At 35.1% G+C, this 19,528-nt stretch overlaps 1 long non-coding RNA gene across 1 annotated transcript; it reads right to left on the bottom strand.

The window, feature by feature from the left end:
• Positions 1 to 6,651: 6,651 nt before the first annotated feature.
• Positions 6,652 to 8,890, bottom strand: LOC144571824 (uncharacterized). The gene is made up of 2 exons (XR_013517584.1): positions 8,772 to 8,890; positions 6,652 to 6,921 (listed from the first exon to the last, which is right to left on the bottom strand). It is a non-coding gene; the product is annotated as an uncharacterized LOC144571824 (long non-coding RNA).
• Between the last annotated feature and the right edge of the window lie 10,638 nt (positions 8,891 to 19,528).

The raw sequence follows: 19,528 nt of genomic DNA on the forward strand, positions 1-19,528 counted from the left end.
TGTGACTTGTGACTGCTCCATCCTCATCCTCTCTGTATTTTTATGAATTATCCTCATGTATATAGATATGTTGCACACATGAATCCCATCACAAGTTCATAACTATATACATTATAACCAAATTAACTATAATATTATTAAATACGATTTTATTTTTGTCAAATACTTTATAAGATAATATGTATAAACATTTCTTATCTGTATAATCATCCAATAATGTTTGATCTTTTAATAGAAAAATATCCATAAAATATCAAATGAAGAGCAAGGCTTGGATGCTCTGGATAGCATAAGGTCATCTGTGATATGGTCTCAAAAATATATCGTATAAACTTTAAACTTCGATTTAAGTAGCTCAATAAATTAGTTATATAATAAACTTGTAGAATACTAACTTGTGCTATTTCAGGAATATTTTTTTACTATTTTTATAATTTATGAAAGATATCCAAAAATGGTCTAAAAATAAAAAATATCAATGTTTTAGGTCATTTTTTGCTATCTTTCATAAAAAAATAGTAAAAAAGTTTCAAAAATAGTAAAAGTTAGTATTCTATAAATTTATTATATAACTAATTTATTGAGTTACTTAAATCGAAGTTTGAAGTTTATACGATAAATTTTTTAGACCGTAGCACGGATGACCTTGTGCTATCCTATAGCACCCAATTCTTACTCAAAAATGAACATACTATAACACTCAACCTATATATCGCGCCTATTTTCCGTAATATATTAAACGGTTTCATGAACACCTCTGGAGATATACATGTAGCAAGGCTGGATGTGCAGTTTGATAGCAAGAGAATTAAATTCAAATACCTCATTAGTGATGCACAATAATTTGAATTTGTTTGGACAAGAATGTTTGTCATGCCCTCATCTAGCAATAAATAAGTTGTATTGATGACACCAGTTATTGTTTCATTACTGATTGATTACAATGTGTACATATTTTTTCTTCTTGTTCGTAACTAATGAAAATGATAAGTTTCTTTTTAGGGGAAATTGTGCCCATGCCACTCCAAAACCTCTAATTTTGAAAAATGCCACTCCAAAGTTTGAGTTCATGTCAATGCCATTATAAACTTGGTTTATTCTTAAATTTGTCATTCTAATACTATTTTATTAAAAATAATCTGAAAAATTATGTTTTGAAATACGTATTTCTATATTTTCAATCATACCCCTCAGTTAAAATGAATGCACAGTTAGAGCCACAGCCGATCCCTGCCTCCTCTCTTCTCTTTCAGGCGAGAAAGGGGATCCCTGCCTCCTCTCTTCTCTTCTCTTCTGTATTTCCGATGAAAGCTAAATAGAATGCAATAGCAGGCCTAAATAGAATACAATAGTAGGCCTAAATAGCATCCAAAAATGAAAGCTAAATTACTGCCCAATGGAAAGGTTGAAACAATTGAATTCATGTAGTGTCTCTTTGGGGCAATTTATCAAGCACCTTGTGCATGGAAGTAGGAGTGCTGCTAGGGTTCGTGATTTGAGTTGCAGAGAACAATCCGAACAGAGGAAAAAAAAAACTCTCTACTGAAAGAAAGAACCAGAATGGTGAAGCCTATGCTGGGAAGAATGTGAATTTTATTTCGATTAGAAAATGAATTATTTTAGGAGAGAGAGAAGCACAGGATGAGAAAGAGAAGAACAAAAAAAGCAAAATTAAGAGAGAAGAACGGGAGATTGGACCTTTGCTGCAATGGACTTGAGATGAGACAGCTACGCTTCTTTGCTGCGATGAGAAAGAGAAGCACAGGACATTGAGGAGAAGCAGATTGAGAGAGAAGCAAAAGCACGGGATTGAGAGAGGCTAAGGTTCTAATTTCTAAGAAGGGTATTATTGTCATTAGTCTTATTATTATTATTTTAATAGACTAATATAGTATTTGGGGAAAATTTAGGAATAAACCAAGTTTATAATGGCATTGGCATGAACTCAAACTTTAGAGTGACATTTTTCAAAATTAGAGGTTTTGGAGTGGCATAGGCACAATTTTCCTTTCTTTTTAATACATCGTTAGGAGCCGTTATGTCTTATAACTCCCCAAAGTAGTACCCAGGTGATGCTAGTTGAAGTATATATATTATTATCTTAAGAATAACATATTTGTTTTAGTCAAAGGTTCAAATAGTATTTATTGCATCATAGCGGAATGGCTGATAAAATAGTGTTATGTCCATATTGTGCTGCTATAGCGCGCTAGCTTCATAGCTTTTATATATGGTCTGAAAACGCTATAAGATGTGTACAAAATTGTTGTTTTCAAGCAATTTTGGACCATTGAAGTTGGTGGAGCTGAAATCAATTTTGGACCATTGAAGAACAAAAATGTAATTGGACAGAGCTCGTGACCACTTTTTTTTTTAGATTTTTTTAAAAAATTCAAATTAAAAAACCCCATTTCCTCCCATTCCCCAACTTGGACCCCTACCCAGCCCCATACCCGATTTAACCCTTTTTTCAATTTTTTATTTTTAAATTCAAATTTCAATCCCTCCAAATAAAAATCTATAAATAAACCCCAATCCCTCACAAATTTTCCCGAAATTTTTATTAATACCCCCAAAAAAAAAATTACGAAATCTACCCAGTTTATGAATGGATTTAAAAAAAAATACCCTTTCCGGTTACCAAATAACTGGATATTTATTTTCTTTTCGGTTACTCAATTCCTGGATCTTAGAAAACTGTTCGGTTACTGAGTAACTGGAAATTGGGGCAGTGTTTGGTTACTGAGTAACCGGACAGAGGGAGATCATGTGGTTATCGCAATTCCTACGTGTTGTTATGGTATTCAGTGCACTAGCTGACAATAATAACATGGGTCTAGTCTCAACTCCCACTGCGTGTTGTTTAGAAAAAAGATAATCCAATTTGCTCTAATAAAATGTAACTGTTGTTACACTAATTGCACCTCTAATTGAACAAAAACTAAAATTAAATTACAATTGAAAGTAAATATATGAGTTTAGAGAAATTTGACACGCGTGGGATGTTAACGAAGTTCGGCAAAACAAAGGCCTACATCTCCGGGGCTTCGTAACCTCAAGTGGTGCGCCTTTCTATTACCCAATACGAAAGGATTACAACTTATGAACCGTTGAGCCCTTACACACCAAGCGGGAAATCGAATAGCCAACTCAAAGAGATGAGAACAAGGTCTCTTAGTTCAAGCTACTCAAGAGAAACACTCAATAGATCACTCTAATCTAATCTAACTTAAGATTAGTAAAGTAGGTTTGAGGTTGTTTGAGGTTTTTTGAAGTTTTAAGCTCTCACAACAATGGAGTAAGCTAAGCTTTCAGAAAATCACTTTTTAGAAGTTTAGGGTCGGCTGAGATAGTTTGGAAAGAATGCCCAAAGTCCTATTTATAGAAACAGCTCAAAAATGAGCTAAATGAGCTAAAACGTTACCAACATTTTATTTCATAAATGCGATTTTAGGGTTTTAATTTTCTGACAGCTTGGTAAATGTTGGTAACATTTGTAAAACGTTACATAACGTTTAGCTCTGTAAAATCTTGATCAAAAAGAGGAATTGTTTGAAGCTCAGATTTAATTAAAACATTATAATGTTTTGTGAAACGTTACAACGTTTGTAATTTGAATTTTGAATTTGATACAACTGTATTTATCGTTCTGACAATCCTTAAAACATTACAACGTTTTGTAAAAACGTTACAACGTTTCAAGTTGTCTCTGAGTTTGATCAAGCTGTTACTTCAGCGTTTCTGACAGGTTTAAAACGTTACCAATGTTTTACCTATGTTAAAAAAGCCTCAAACTTACTTTACTAAGTATCTGATTTTACAATTTGTATTCTTGATAAAGGTCTTCATGATTTCTTTAGTCCAAGTACTCCATAATGTAATTCTATTTGACTTGAACCTACATATCTTTCAAAAAGTAGAAGAAATCGTAAAATTCAATAATTGTATGTTTTTGCAAATTAGTCAAATAAACGAAAAAGATTATTGCTCGAACAACAATCTCCCTCTTTAGATAATTTGCAAAAACATACAATGCGAGTAAGTGCATAAATAAATAAAAAATTCAATTTGGTTTACCCAATTGTGATTTTGCATGTCAAGCAATTTGTATCCATTTCTCCTCCTTTTTGGAAATCGACAAAAGGGAGAAAAATTAGCACTAATTTAAGGTACCCCCCTCGAAATATGCACTCCCCTCAATTTATTAATATTGTACTGATAAATCATAGGTGTAAAATAATTGAGGGTGTACTATAAACAATTTTCATAACAATTGACAATTAAATTTCAATTTGCCAATTTTAAAACAGGGATTTGTCAATCAACATATCAAGTCATGCATATCAACATGCATATATATAGCAAGAAAATAGAGCATTTACAGCCCTAATTATAAACTACAATTGAAGGTATCTGGAGCACTCTAGTAGTGTCTATTATTAGTTTGTAATAATCTAGAAGTCAATATTACGATAAATTGTCATAAAGCTTTGTTCATGAATTGAATGTTTATTTATATATCATTTTGTTGCCTTGAGTATTATTGAAATTATGGATCATTTCGAGTTCATGACTGAAATTGTGAAACTCCATAATATAGATAATATATACTCTTAAAAGTCACTGACCAAGGTAATTAGCAGGAACACTAATTACCGCGATAAGGTTAGTATGTGGATTAAAAGATGGTTAAGTTTTACAAACCACCTGACACGAGATGTCATTTTAATCACATAGATACATGTTCTGGAACATGGTATTTGACAGACCCCGAATGAAACATTAAATAGAATTGTGTTCGTGTCATTTATGTTTCCATTCAGTGTCAAGTTCTACAGTATGAGGTATTTATCGTTCCCACTAAGAAATATGTATGTGTGAGTGTTATCTAACGCTGTCTGTAAAAAACAGTCATAACGGTAGCATTTCTATATGTATAGCTTAGCTGAGGAAGTGATAGTCTGCCAAGAATACTATTTGTCCCTCGTATCTCTATACGAGCTATAGCATCACTGGGCCCCTTGGTAGAGTTAGATTATCTGCATGCGGTATAATTACAAGAGTAATTATATTTGATAATCTACTCAAGATCAAGAAAAGATTCAGTTAGCAAGGATGACACACATCTACCTTGAAACTGATCTGATAACTATGAGACAAAAGAACAGACACAAGTAAATTGTTTACTGGATCGTGATAATGTACAGTACATCATCATCTGTGTAATTGGATGGTCATAGTGTATACTCCCAGATGCCTCCTATGATTATAAAAGTTAAAACAGTTTTAACTCTGTTTACCAACATAACACAGATCCTATTGGGTCACACCATATAGGAGTTAATCGGAGAATCTTATTGTGATTGATTATAAATTGGTTATGATCAATATTAAGATGGTTATAATTAATTATACGTGTTATAATTAAATTATACTTGTCATTAAAAAATGACAAAGCAAAAACTAATGGTTATAATTAGTTATACTTGGTATAATTAATTATAATTAATTGTGCGTCATTTAGAATGACAAACAGAAACACATGTTAGTTTATAAACATGTTTGACATGTTGTATAAAAATTACCAAACGAAAACCGTAAACGAATATAATTGTACATGACAATTATACATATTTGATTTGGATATTTACTATTCATAATGGGTTTGGGTTAATGGGTTTAGAATCCATTAAACTAATCTAACCAATATGAAGTTGCAAAATCAAATTTGAATGCCAAAAGGGCATTTTGGTAATTTTGGCAACTTGAGGGGTACTTCGGTCTTTTGCGAACCTCCTCAAATGCCTATAAATAGAGGGGCATAGGTGAAAGAGAAAACTCACTAATTCACGTGTTAATCCGATTACTTCGTTAATTGGAATTTCTCTCTTTCTCTGTTTACGGTTTTTCGATCGGTGAATAGTGTTTTACCGAATTTTTGCAGTATTTCAGATTTGGTTTATTAGTGAATCTGATTAAGCGAAAAATTTTGGTGAATAGTGTTTTTGCATAATTCCGCGGTTTATAGTATTTCTGGCAAAAGAAATAAACCGCTCTCTGGTTAGTCTTGGTGGATAACCAATAGAGGTATCACACGTGTGATACTCCGAGTCGATTCCTTCCCTGGTGAGGCTCTACTCGCTCGGTCTGCATTCCAACTGTGATTTGGAAACAAGGTATAAACATGTTATATTAATCTATTTAATTGATAAATAGATTTAATGTTTTAGAAATCAATTATGGAGTAGATCTGTAAATAGGATTAAACGGATCTTCTTGATTCATTTAATCCGTAGCTTAAGGTAGATGTAAAAGTTTTATTTTACTCATTCCGTACCTTAAGCATATAAATGGGTTTGAACAGTCAAAACCCCAACATAATTAATCAATGGGTTTGAACAGTCAAAACCCAACATCTACAAATGACAAGATAATATGGCATTTACAACCCTTATATAACACTTCAATTGAAGGCATTTGCAGCACTTGAGTGGTGTCTCTAGATGGTAAAATAACAGGTTATTTACAACCGTAATACAACACTGCTGTCACACCCCAAACCAGGAATTCTGGATTAAGGTGTGATCAACCTCGCCTCGTGCTTAATTAATCATTAAGCACGCAAGGCTAATCATCAATAATAAATCAAACAGCAGCGGAAGCAAAATAATATAAATATCAAGCATCAGTCACATAGCAAATAAATAAACATACACATACATAACATATAATTCGATCCGTCTCGGATCCAAATCACACCATCTATAGAAGGGGATACATGATATATCGAGCCCGTATATATAACACAGAAAATACGGGACTCGTAAACCTAATCAAAAGCCTAATCCTAACTAGGTCAAGTGGTGTGGCCCTCGGGGACAGCTCCTGACATCTCCTGCTGCGGACCGCCAGAACCTGTACCTAAAACCCACGAAACAACTTGTGGGTGAGCGACGAATCGCCCAGTATGTGACCCAGAATTATCCCCTCAGGGATCCTCTACGGTCAAAGCACTTTTATTTATATAAATTTCGTACAGTTATGAATATAATTAAATATGCACAAGTGTAAACCTATCTCAATATCTAATAGTCATAAAAACACTTTTAATTAATGCCATGATGCGATTGTTCTAATATGCCAACATGCAAAATAAAGCCAAAGTCAAAAATACAATATCGGATAGTAATCAATTCGGAGTCCAGTACCAAAGTACCGTGTGAACAAATATAATAATAATAATATTACGGATTTAAATAAATCACCCCGTGCTGTGCCAATAGGATAAAAAGAATCTGAATGATATAATCCAAGGACTGTGATCAGGGAACAATGATACACGTTGCCTAATGACATCGCGCATTGCCCACAAGATTAGCATTACACTAGCACACTAGCCGATGGTTATACCTTTACCAAAAAGAATCTGAATAATATAATCCAAGGACTGTGATCAGGGAACAATGATACACGTTGCCTAATGACATCGCGCATTGTCCACAAGATTAGCATTACACTAGCACACTAGCCGATGGTTATACCTTTACCAAAAATAATCTGAATAATATAATCCAAGGACTGTGATCAGGGAACAATGATACACGTTGCCTAATGACATCGCGCATTGCCCACAAGATTAGCATTACACTAGCACACTAGCCGATGGTTATATCTAAATCCGGTGTGTCATCTCGCCTAAACGATTCATCAATCAAACATATAAAATAGGAGAAATCATACAATGCAAGTCGTAAAAATATAGTCAACCAGTGCCACAGAACTCGGGATCGGAACTGTGCACTCACTCTGCCACGGAACTCGAGATCAGAACCGTGCAGACAAATCCGCCATGGAACTCGAGATCGGAACCATGCGGTAGCGTAAAACAGACCCACGCAGAACTCGAGATCAGAACTGCGCAGTCTCAAGTAATAAAAATGCCATCACGGAACTCGAGATCGGAACCGTGGTGGGGTAACCAGTGCCACAGAACTCGAGATCGGAACTGTGCACTCACTCTGCCACGGAACTCGAGATCGGAACCGTGCAGACAAATCCGCCATGGAACTCGAGATCGGAACCATGCGATAGCGTAAAACATACCTACACAGAACTCGAGATCGGAACCGTGCAGACAAATCCGCCATGGAACTCAAGATCGGAACCATGCGGTAGCGTAAAACATACCTACACAGAACTCGAGATCGGAACTGTGCAGTCTCAAAGTAAAAACATGCCACCACGGAACTCGAGATCGGAACCGTGATGGGGTAACCAATGCCACAAAACTCAAGATCAGAACTGCTCACGTAAAATGACAAAAATGATCGAAAAGGATATATAAGCAAAGTTTATACATATAATATAAATCCTAAGGCCATCCGAGAATCCAGTGACGCTCAGCTCAGTGGCTGTCGGGCCGTCCCATGCCAAGTGACACCAAGACGGAACGAAGTCACTCGGCCCTGCTCAGCTCTCACCAATGCATGCGTATGCACGTACAATAATAGTATATTGTCTTCTACGAGAAGAAGACAATCTAATAACCTACTATTCTAATAATATATCATATAATATATTTAATTACTCTACTCTTAAAATACAGTAAATTCAGGTTTTTCAGGGTTTATGCAAATCTAACTACAGTGCAGAAAGGTAAACATGCTCTACAGTTTTAATGCAGCTACTTAAAAATAAGTGCAGATGTCAGGTCAGATGGATCGACTGGTAAGAGTACGCCCACGAAAGAAAATAATTCAGATATCCCACACCTGTAGGGCTGGAGTCTCTGTGGCTAACCCTCAGCGAAATCAACGCACTTCGCGTATGCTCCGAACTGCTGGTCAGTCGGATCAGTCTCAGGATCAGACTCGTATGGGATCTGCTGATCTGTGATGACATAATTTAAACTAGTTAAAATTTATGCTAAATTATTCTAACCCTCACCCCAATTAATGTGTAAGTCAAAGTCTCGATTATTTCGATTGTATAAAAATTACCGATTCAGTCAGTCTGACCTAACCAATTAGTCAGATATTAATTATTCACTTTCATGCCATCGAGCTTAGCATAAATCTTAATTTGTAAGTTCGTCAGATATTGATCATTCACTTTGATTTAAGTTATCCTGATTTTAATTCTAAATAATTTTATAGTTTTAATAATTTAATTTGAAGATATATTGCTTGTAAAAATTCAAATGTCGAATTATTCGCAAAAATAACTATTCGAGAGTTACGATAATTTAAACGTGTTTTACTTAAGTAATCTATTCTAATTGTCTACCTACTTTGATTTATTTTAAATGAACTACAAATAATTTTAGTTTAATCTATTTTAGTTGTTATATATTTTAGAGGCGAAATTCAATAATAAACTTTTATAAGTGAAACCTTTTACTAATTTACGTGTCTCTAATTAATTATTTCTAAGTCGAGCAGTTCGTTATTTTATAACTAATCTAATTCTCCGTGTAATTAGTCGTTCTGAATCTAAGTCGAAACAAAATATTGTTCGTTGCTAATTAATTTGTTCTTTAGTAATTAGCAACGAAATCTTTATAAAAGTTTTGAAAAGTTTAACTGTTGTATTTAAAACTTGTTTATTAGACTTTTATTTTTATTATTATTTTTCTTAATGCGTGGGGTGTTTTAATTTGTCAATTATCAATTCATTAAAAATATTCAGTAAGACATTTGATAATTGATCTAAGTAATTTTGCATAAGTTGTATACAAGTATGGTATAAATATGTATGTATATTTATAGGTCTTATAATTTCAAAATATATAGAGAGAGATAGGCTAATGTGCTTCCATAAGCACTTGGCCCGAAGTGCTGCCACCCCATTTTTGATTTTTCAAAATCCAAAAAGTCGATCCGAACCGTTCATCTTGTTCTCCATATTAATATCTGCTTGGAGACCAAATTTTACATTTTTTGGAATTTTTTTGCTATTTATTAAGCCACTTTGAAAATCGCTGATCCAACGGTGAACCCCTGATTTTACTGTTTGGCAAGCCACCGTTGGATCAGCGATTTTCAAAGTGGCTTAATAAATAGCAAAAAAATTCCAAAAAATGTAAAATTTGGTCTCCAAGCAGATATTAATATGGAGAACAAGATGAACGGTTCGGATCGACTGTTTGGATTTTGAAAAATCAAAAATGGGGTGGCAGCACTTCGTGCCAAGTGCTTATGGAAGCACATTAGCCTATCTCTCTCTCTCTCTCTCTATATATATATATATATATATATATATATATATATATATAATTGAAATCTGCAACGCATTAATATTGATTTATATACTAAGTTAAGTCATATGGTTATGTTATTGTAATGTCGGTCATGTTATGGTTATAAGTTATCTACATAACTTCCATAACCTAGTGTTGATTAATTTAAAAGTCAATAAATGTGTAATATTCAAGTTGCATTGCCACCAGTAGTTAGATACGATTTCTTCATTTTTATTCGTCTTAGAGAAGATAGTTAGGTAATAATTAATAATACATCATATGCTTAATTCTATATGAATGGTTTACAAGTGCATTAGTTGCAATCCACATGCATTCCTATTTGCCATTTACAGCCTATTAGTTTTAGTTGTGACTAATACGTTAACTATACCTTACCATAAGTATTATCTTTTTAACAATTACACTTTATTTTTCTTTTCTTTTTATTCATTTCCCTAAATATATATTTTAGTTAACTAAACTAAATTCTTTGGTCTAATGCACCTCAATTAGTTTGCTCAATCCAATTTAAAAATCAAAGGCCTAATTCCATTATTTCACCCAATTCGGCCGAACTCCTCGTAACTCAAAAATTCCCATTTTACAATTTAGTCCTCTAATTTTAGGAAAAATTTCACAAGTCAAGAATTCGATTGAGTCGGGAAAATCAACAACCCGCACTCAAAAATTAGCAAATTCACATCCTACGGCATTAATCGACTCATCCAGGCATAACTCAAGAATTTAGAAGTGAAATTTCAGAATTTACCCAAAAGAGAGAAGGTCGAAAGAAAGTGGCCGGTTCCAAGGGTTTTGCCTCGCGGTCGTCTCAATCAAGCACAAGCAAACACCATAGCAACCACCAGAAAGCACAAGCACAAGCGAAACCGAAATTGCAAATACCGGCACAACCCAAATTTCTAGGGTTTTCAGATTCTCACGAAATCAGCGGCAAAATGCGAAAAAGAGAGAGATTAGTTGGGAGAAGGGGTCCACGGGTCAGAGAGAGAAGAGAGTGAGATTTTTGTGGTGGTGGCTTGGGTCAGCGAGAGAGGAGGAGGGGGTGGCGCGGAGGGGAAATGGGTGCTGTTTTAGGGGATGTCACGGATAGAGAGAGGAGAGTGGGGCGGGGGTTGTGGGCTTGTCGGCGACGGAAGAGGGGAGGGGAGGGGCGGAGCCCCTGGCTCGCGTGAACGGGAGAGGAGAGGGGGGGCGTTGTGGGGTGGGGGTTTGCACGACAGGGAGGGAGAGGAGAGAAAGAGAGAGAAGGGAGAGAGGGTTGTATTAAATGGGGCTGCTTCAAGATCCGTGCTGGTTCGAGATCAAATGGTTCTAAAAATTCTGATGTTTAATATATGGTTTCAATCCATTATTTTAAGACGTTATATGTTACGAAAATTAGAATCAAGTCTCGCAAAATTTATTACAATTTCGTTCTAATATTATGGATGTTAAACTTTAGATTTATGATTCGAATAATTCGTTCTCAATTTATATAATTTTATATATTCCATTAAATCTCTAAAATTCCTGAATGAACTAGTTTTATAAATTCTATAATCTAATTGTACGAATAATTTCGTATAATTATACTCTTATTTGGAATTTAATTACTTATTTATTCACACGAATCTAACTAAATCAATTTCTTCCTTTCTAAAAATTCAAAGGAAATCTAACGGATTTTCTATGTTACTAATTTACCGAATGATTATAATTTTATTCCTAGTGCTGTATTTTATTTTGTTTTTAAATCTCTAAATTTTCATATACATAATTTCATACTTCATTTATATTTTGAAATTTTAGATTCGTTTTAATCGGTTAGAAAATTTTCTGAACGATCGTTAAGTTAATTAAAAATTTTATTTAAGCGAAATAATCGATTTAACAATTTAATCATGTTTTAAAATTTCGGAATATAACAACTGCAATTGAGGGTGTGGGGAGCACTCTAGTGGTGTCTCCAAATGACAAGATAGTATTGCATTTACAACCCCAATACAACACTCCAATTCAAGGTGTTTGGAGCACTCTAGTTAGGTCTCAAGATGGCATGGTAAAAGGGTGTTTTCAACCCTTATACAACACTCCAATTTAAGGTCTTTGGAGCACTCTAGTCGTCTCTTTATATGGCAAGATAATACGGCATTTACAAGCCTAATACAACACTCCCATTGAAGGTGCTTGAAACACTCTAGTAGACTCTATATACCAAGATAATAGCGTACAATCATAATACAACACACCAATTTAAGGTGCCTGGAGAACTTTAGTTGTGTCTCCAGATGGCAAGATAATATTGCATTTACAACCCAAATCCTACACTCCAATTAAAGGTGTTTCGAGTACTCTAGTAGTGTCTGCAGATGACAAGATAATAGGGCATTTACAACCCTTATATAACACTCCAATTGAAGGTATTTGTAGCACTCCAGTGGTGTCTCTAGATGACAAGATAATAAGGCATTTACAATCCTAATACAACACTACAATTGAGGGTGTGGAGAGCACTCTAGTGGTGTCTCCAGATTGCAAGATAATATTGCATTTACAACCCGAATACAACACTCCAATTGAAGGTGTTTGGAGCAGTCTAGTTGTGTTTCTATATGGCAATATAATAGGGCATTTACAACCCTAGTACAACACTCCCATTAAGGTGCTTGAAGCACTCTAGTAGTGACTCTATATACCAAGATAATAGGGTATTTACGATGATAATACAACACTCCAATTGAAGGTGCTTGGTGCACTGTAGTTGTGTCTCTATATGGCAAGATGAAAAGGCATTTAGAACCATAATACAACACTCCAATTGAAGGTGTTTGGAGCACACTAGTAGTGTCTCTATTTGGCAAGATAATAGGTTATTTACAATCATAATACAACACTCAATTGAAGGTGTTTCGGGTACTCTAGTAATGACTATATATGTCAAGATAATAGAGCATTTAGAACCCTAATACAACACTCCAATTGAAGGTGTTTGGAGCACTCAAGTAGTGTCTCTAGATAGCAAGATAATAGGGCATTTACAACTCTAATACTACACTCCAATTGAAGGTGTTTGGAGCACTCTAGTAATGTCTCCAGATGACAAAATAATAGGGCTTTAACAACCCAACTAAAGCACTCCTGTTTAGAGCACTCGAGTAGTGTGTCTAGATGACAAGATAATAAGGCATTTAGAACCCTAATACTATACTCGAATTGGAAGTGTTTGGACTATTCTAGTAGTGACACTACATAGAAAGATAATATGGCATTTGTAACCCTAATACAACACTCCAAATGAAGGTGTTTGGAGCACTCTGGTAGTGCCTATATAGAGCAAGCCCTAATACACTACATCACGTGTATTTAACGAAAACTTTGCCCCAAGCCCAAAACTGTTTTGGAAATCATTGGTAAGTAACCTCACTCTATTTGGTTTGATATGTCGGACATAACCCTCAACCACCAAAGGTAAAAGGCGATGTCTACTGAGTAGTTTAATCATCAACCAATGAACAATGGTTTGAGGAGGATAGAGTGGGAAGGGCATACTACTTAATAATTAATGGGTTGGTGTTTATGCTTAACAGTGCCAGCAATCTCCAAAGGGGTATGTCAGAAAGAACAACTAATGTGATTCTATTCGTATCTTTATAGCGACCTCTTTCATATGCTTCTTTAAGCATTTGTGGAAAGGAAGTCTTCAATACCGAATGTGATCCCCATTTCTTTTCTTTAACTTATGTCAGAAAGAACGACTAATGTGATTCTATTCGTATTTTTATAGTGACATCTTTCATATGCTTCATTAAGCAGTCGTGGAAAGGAAGTCAAAAATATCGAATGTGATCCCCATTACTTTCTTTTCTTAGCATATGTTTGAAATAATGACTAAATGTGATTCTATTCGTATCTTTACAGCGACCTCTTTCATATGCTTCATTCAGCAGTCGTGGAAATGAAGTCTTTGAATACGAAAATGTGATCTCCATTAGTTTTTGTTCTTATTAGTACCTCTTTGATATGCTTAGCTTTTGTTAAGCAGTCAGTTCTTGTAACTGACTTTGGACATTTTTACGGACACGTCAAAGTCGTCTGCCAGAAAGACAACGGTGAGTTCCTTCACAAATCTTTCTTTGACATCACGTTCTTTCACGGTTCCTTGAAAGCGATAAATCTAATTTATTCATTTCATATCAAAGCAGTAAATCTAATTTACTTATATACGGGACCAAGTCAGGTATATTATTTATCAGTTCCTAATTCTTTATTTTGCAGCTATGCTCAGTTCTTTATTCTATACCGTTTAAAGCATATAAACAGTTTACATGTTTCAAACATATATTCTTTTCGGTCCATAGAGCAATTTGGTAATGTAACAAAGTTCCTTTTCGGCCAGCCATTAGGACATGTAAAAAAGGCTCCCAGGAAAGATCGGGGTCACAAGGACCGCTTAGACTCAATCTTTCCTAGACAGAACCATCTCTTTTACGGTGTGGAAATGACAGCTCTTACTAAGGTACTTTATTGCTTCATCACATTCTTCGATGAACTTTACTTATCCAAAGGTTTTCGAAGAGGCGAAAAAGTTACACTAAATTTTGCCATTTCAAAAGTGTTAAAGCAATTTGGTAACGTGACAAAGTCCCCTTTGGGCCAGCTATCAGGACACGTAAAAGAGGGTTAGACGAAAAGCCGAGACTTTTCTTGTCATTAACCTTGTCTTTTACGGGTGGAGATTAACAGTTCTTACTCAGGTACTTTATTGCTTCATCACATTCTTAGATGAACTTTAACGCAATCAAAAGTTTTGAAAACAAAAACATAAAGAAAGCATAAAATCCTATTTTATCTTTCTCGGTCAGAAAACCGATCCAAGAAATGTAAACATTTACATTTCATAAGAAAGCATAAAGAAAGCGTAAAGAAAGCGTAAATCTAATTTAACTTTCTTAGTCGGTAAAACCGAACCAAGAAAATCTCATTTCTAATTGGTTTTGGACTTGTGCTGCAAATGTAAGAATTTAAACTGATACGCGGTATATGCAGCTTATTTGCATAAGTTATAACTTTTAGAAAATCAATCAGCGGGAGAGCCTTGTGCTCTGATACCACTGTTGGGTTTTTGACGGTTCAAACCCATTGATTTAGCTTAAGGTGTGGAAAGAGTAAAACAAAATTTTTTACATCTACCTTAAGCTACGAATTAAATGAATCAGGAAGATCCATTTAATCCTATTTACAGATCTACTCCATAATTGATTTTCTAAAGCTTTAAATCTATTTATCAATTAAATAGATTAATATAACATGTTTATACCTTGTTTCCAAATCACAGTTGGAATGCAGACCGAGCGAGAAGAGCTACACCAGGGAAGGAATCGACTCGGAGTATCACACGTGTGATACCTCTATCGGTTATCCACCAGGACTAACCGGAGAGCAGTTTATTTCTTCTGCCAGAAATACCGTAAACCGCAGAATTCTGCAGAAACACTATTCACCAAAAAGGGACAGATTAAATATATTTAAGACTCCAAGTTATTCCGTTTCACTTAAAAGCAAAACAAGAAATACCGCAAAGTTTGCAAAAATATATTTTTCCGAATCTCGTAATAAACGAAACCGGGGAAGAGGGAAAAACCGATTAACGAAGTAATCAGATTAACACGTGAATCAGTAAGTTTTCTCTCTACCCTCACCCCTCTATTTATAGTGTTTTGAGGAGGTTCGCAAAAGACCGAAATACCCCTCAAAACAAATTTATTTACCAAAATACCTTGACACCTCATGCTTTAATATGTGAAATGACCAAAATACCCCTTCCACACTCTTCTCCATGCTTCTACACCCTAAGGTGTCATGCAAGGTGGCATAGGTGTGAAATGACCATTTTGCCCTTGGCCCATTAAGGCATGAATAGTAAAAGGCTTTGATTTTGGGCTTTGACTTTGGGCTTTTAATTTTAATTAAGGCTTTGATTATTTTTGGGCTTTTAAACCCATAATTCAAATCCATAATTAACAAATTAAAATCCAAATCAAATATATATAATTGTCATATACAATTATATTTCTTTTCGGTTGTTGTTCGGTAACTTTTATACAACGTAACGTGTACGTTTATAAATTAACCGTTGTTTCTGCTTGTCATTCTAAATGACATTTATAATTTAATTATATCACGTATAATTAATTATAACTATCTTAATATTAATTATAATCAATTTATAATTAATCAGTAAGATTCTCCGAGTAGCTCCTATATGGTGTGACCCAATAGGATCTGTGTTATGTTGGTAAACAGAGTTAAAACTGTTTTAACTTCTATAATCATGAGTGGTATCTGGCAACACATCATGACCATCCAATTACACAGATGATGCTGTACTGTACAATATCACGATCCAGTAAACTATTTAATTGTGTCTGTTCTTCTGTCTCATAGCTATCAGATCAGTTTCAAGGTAGATGTGTGTCATCCTTGCTAACTGAATCTTTTCTTGATCTTGAGTAGATTATCAAATATAATTACTCTTGTAATTATACCGCATGCAGATAATCTAACTCTACCAAGGGGCCCAGTGATGCTATAGCTCTTATAGAGATACGAGGGACAAATAGTATTCTTGGCAGACTATCACTTCCTCAGCTAAGTTATACATATGGAAATGCTACCGTTATGACTGCTTTTTACGGACAGCGGTAGATAGCAATCACACATATATATTTCTCAGTGGGAACGATAAATACCTCATACTTTAGAACGTGACACTAAATGAAAACATAAATGACACGAACACAATTCTATTTAATGTCTCATTCGGGGTCTGTCAAATACCATGTTCCTAGAACATGTATCTATGTGATTAAAATGACATCTTATGTCAGGTGGTTTGTAAAACTTAACCATCTTTTAATCCACATACTAACTTTATAGCAGTAATTAGTGTTCCTGCTAATTACCTTGGTCAGTGACCTTTTAAGAGTATATATCATCTATATTATGGAGTTTCACAATTTCAGTCATGAACTCGAAATGATCCATAAATGCAATAATACTCAAGGCAACAAAATGATATAAACATTCAATTCATGAACAAAGCTTTATGATAATTTACCGTATTATTGACTTCTAGATTATTACACTAACAGTTGCAGCACTCTAATAGTGTCTCCAGATGGCAAGATAATAGGGCATTTACAACCCTAATACAACACTCCAGTTGAAAGTGCTTGGAGCACTCGAGTAGTGTCTCCGTAGGACAAGATAGTAGGACATTACTCCAATTGAAGTTGTCTGTACAACTCGAGTAGTGTCACCAGATGGCAAGATAATAGGGCATTTACAACCCCAATACAACACTCCAATTGAAGGTGTTTGGAGCATTCGAGTAGTGTCTCTAGATGGCAAGATAATAGGGCATTTACAACCCTAATCTACACTTCAATTGAAGGTGTTTGGAGCACTCTAGTAATGTCTCCAAATGACAAAATAATAGGGCTTTAACAACCCAAATAAAACACTCCAATTGAAGGTGTTTAGAGCACTCGAGTTGTGTCTCTAGATGGCAAGACAATAAGACATTTACAACCCTAATACTATACTCGAATTGGAGGTGTTTGGAGTATTCTAGTAGTGACCCTATATAGCAAGATAATAGGGCATTTGCAACCCTAGTACCAAATGAAGGTGTTTGGACCACTCCAGTAGTGTATATATATAGTAAGATAATAGGGCATTTACAACCCTAAAAACACACTCCAATTGAAATTCTTTGGAGTACTATAGTAGTGTCTCCAGATGACAAACTAATAGGTCATTGACGACCCTAATACAACACTCCAGTTGAAGGTGTTTTGAGCACTCGACTATTGTCTCTAGATGGCAAGATAATATGGCATTTTCAACTCTAATTGAAGGTGTTTGGAGCACTCTAGCAATGTTTCTAGATAGCAAGATAATATGACAATTACAACCCAATTACAACACTCCAATTGAATGTGGTTGTATCACTCTAATAGTGTCTCCAGATGGCAAGATAATAGGGAATATACAACCCTAATACAACACTCCAGTTGAAAGTGCTTGGAGCACTCGAGTAGTGTCTCCGAAGGACAAGATAGTAGGGCATTAATAACCCAAATACAACATTCCAATTGAAGTTGTCTGTACCACTCGAGTAGTGTCACCAGATGGCAAGATAATAGGGCATTTACAACCCTAATAAAACACTCCAATTGAAGGTGTTTGGAGCACTGGAGTAGTGTCTCTAGATGACAAGATAATAGGGCATTTACAACCCTAATACTACAGTCCAATTGATGTTTGGAGCACTCTAGTAATGTCTCCGGATGAGAAAATAATAGGGCTTTAACAACCCAAATAAAGCACTCCAATTGAAGGTGTTTAGAGCACTCGAGTAGTGTGTCTAGATGGCAAGATAATAAGGCATTTACAACCCTAATACTATACTCGAATTGGACGTGTTTGGAGTATTCTAGTTGTGACCCTACATAGCAAGATAATAGGGCATTTGCAACCCTAATACCAAATGAACGTGTTTGGACCACTCTAGTAGTGTCTATATAGTGTAAGACAATAGGGCATTTACAACCCTAAAAAAACACTCCAATTGAAAGTCTTTTGAGCACTACAGTAGTGTCTCCAGATGGCAAGCTAATAGGTCATTTACAACCCAAATACAAGACTCCAATTGTACGTGTTTTGAGCACTCGACTAGTGTCTCTATATGGCAAGATAACATAGAATTTTCAACCCTAATACTACACACTAATTGAAGGTATTTGGAGCAGTCTCGTAATGTCTCCAGATAGCAAGATAATATGCCAATTACAACCGAATTTCAACACTCCAATTGAAGGTGTTAGCAGCACTCTAATAGTGTCTCCAGATGGCAAGATAATAGGGCATATACAACCCTAATACAACACTCCAGTTGAAAGTGCTTGGAGCACTCGAGTAGTGTCTCAAGAAGGCAAGACAATAGGGCATTGACAACCCAAATACAACACTCCAATTGAAGGTTTTTGGGGCACTCACGTAGTGTCTCAAGATGGCAAGATAATAGAGCATTTACAACTCTAATACTACACTCCAATTGAAGGTGTTTGGAGCACTCTAGTAATGTCTCCATATGACAAAATAATAGGGTTTTAACAACCCAAATAAAGCACTCCTGTTTAGGGCACTCGAGTACTGTGTCTAGATGACAAGATTATAAGGCATTTAGAACAGTAATACTATACTCGAATTTGAAGTGTTTGGACT

This window comes from Carex rostrata, chromosome 19 (assembly GCF_964058835.1).
Source record: "Carex rostrata chromosome 19, lpCarRost1.2, whole genome shotgun sequence".
In the NCBI taxonomy this organism is placed as follows: domain Eukaryota; kingdom Viridiplantae; phylum Streptophyta; class Magnoliopsida; order Poales; family Cyperaceae; genus Carex; species Carex rostrata.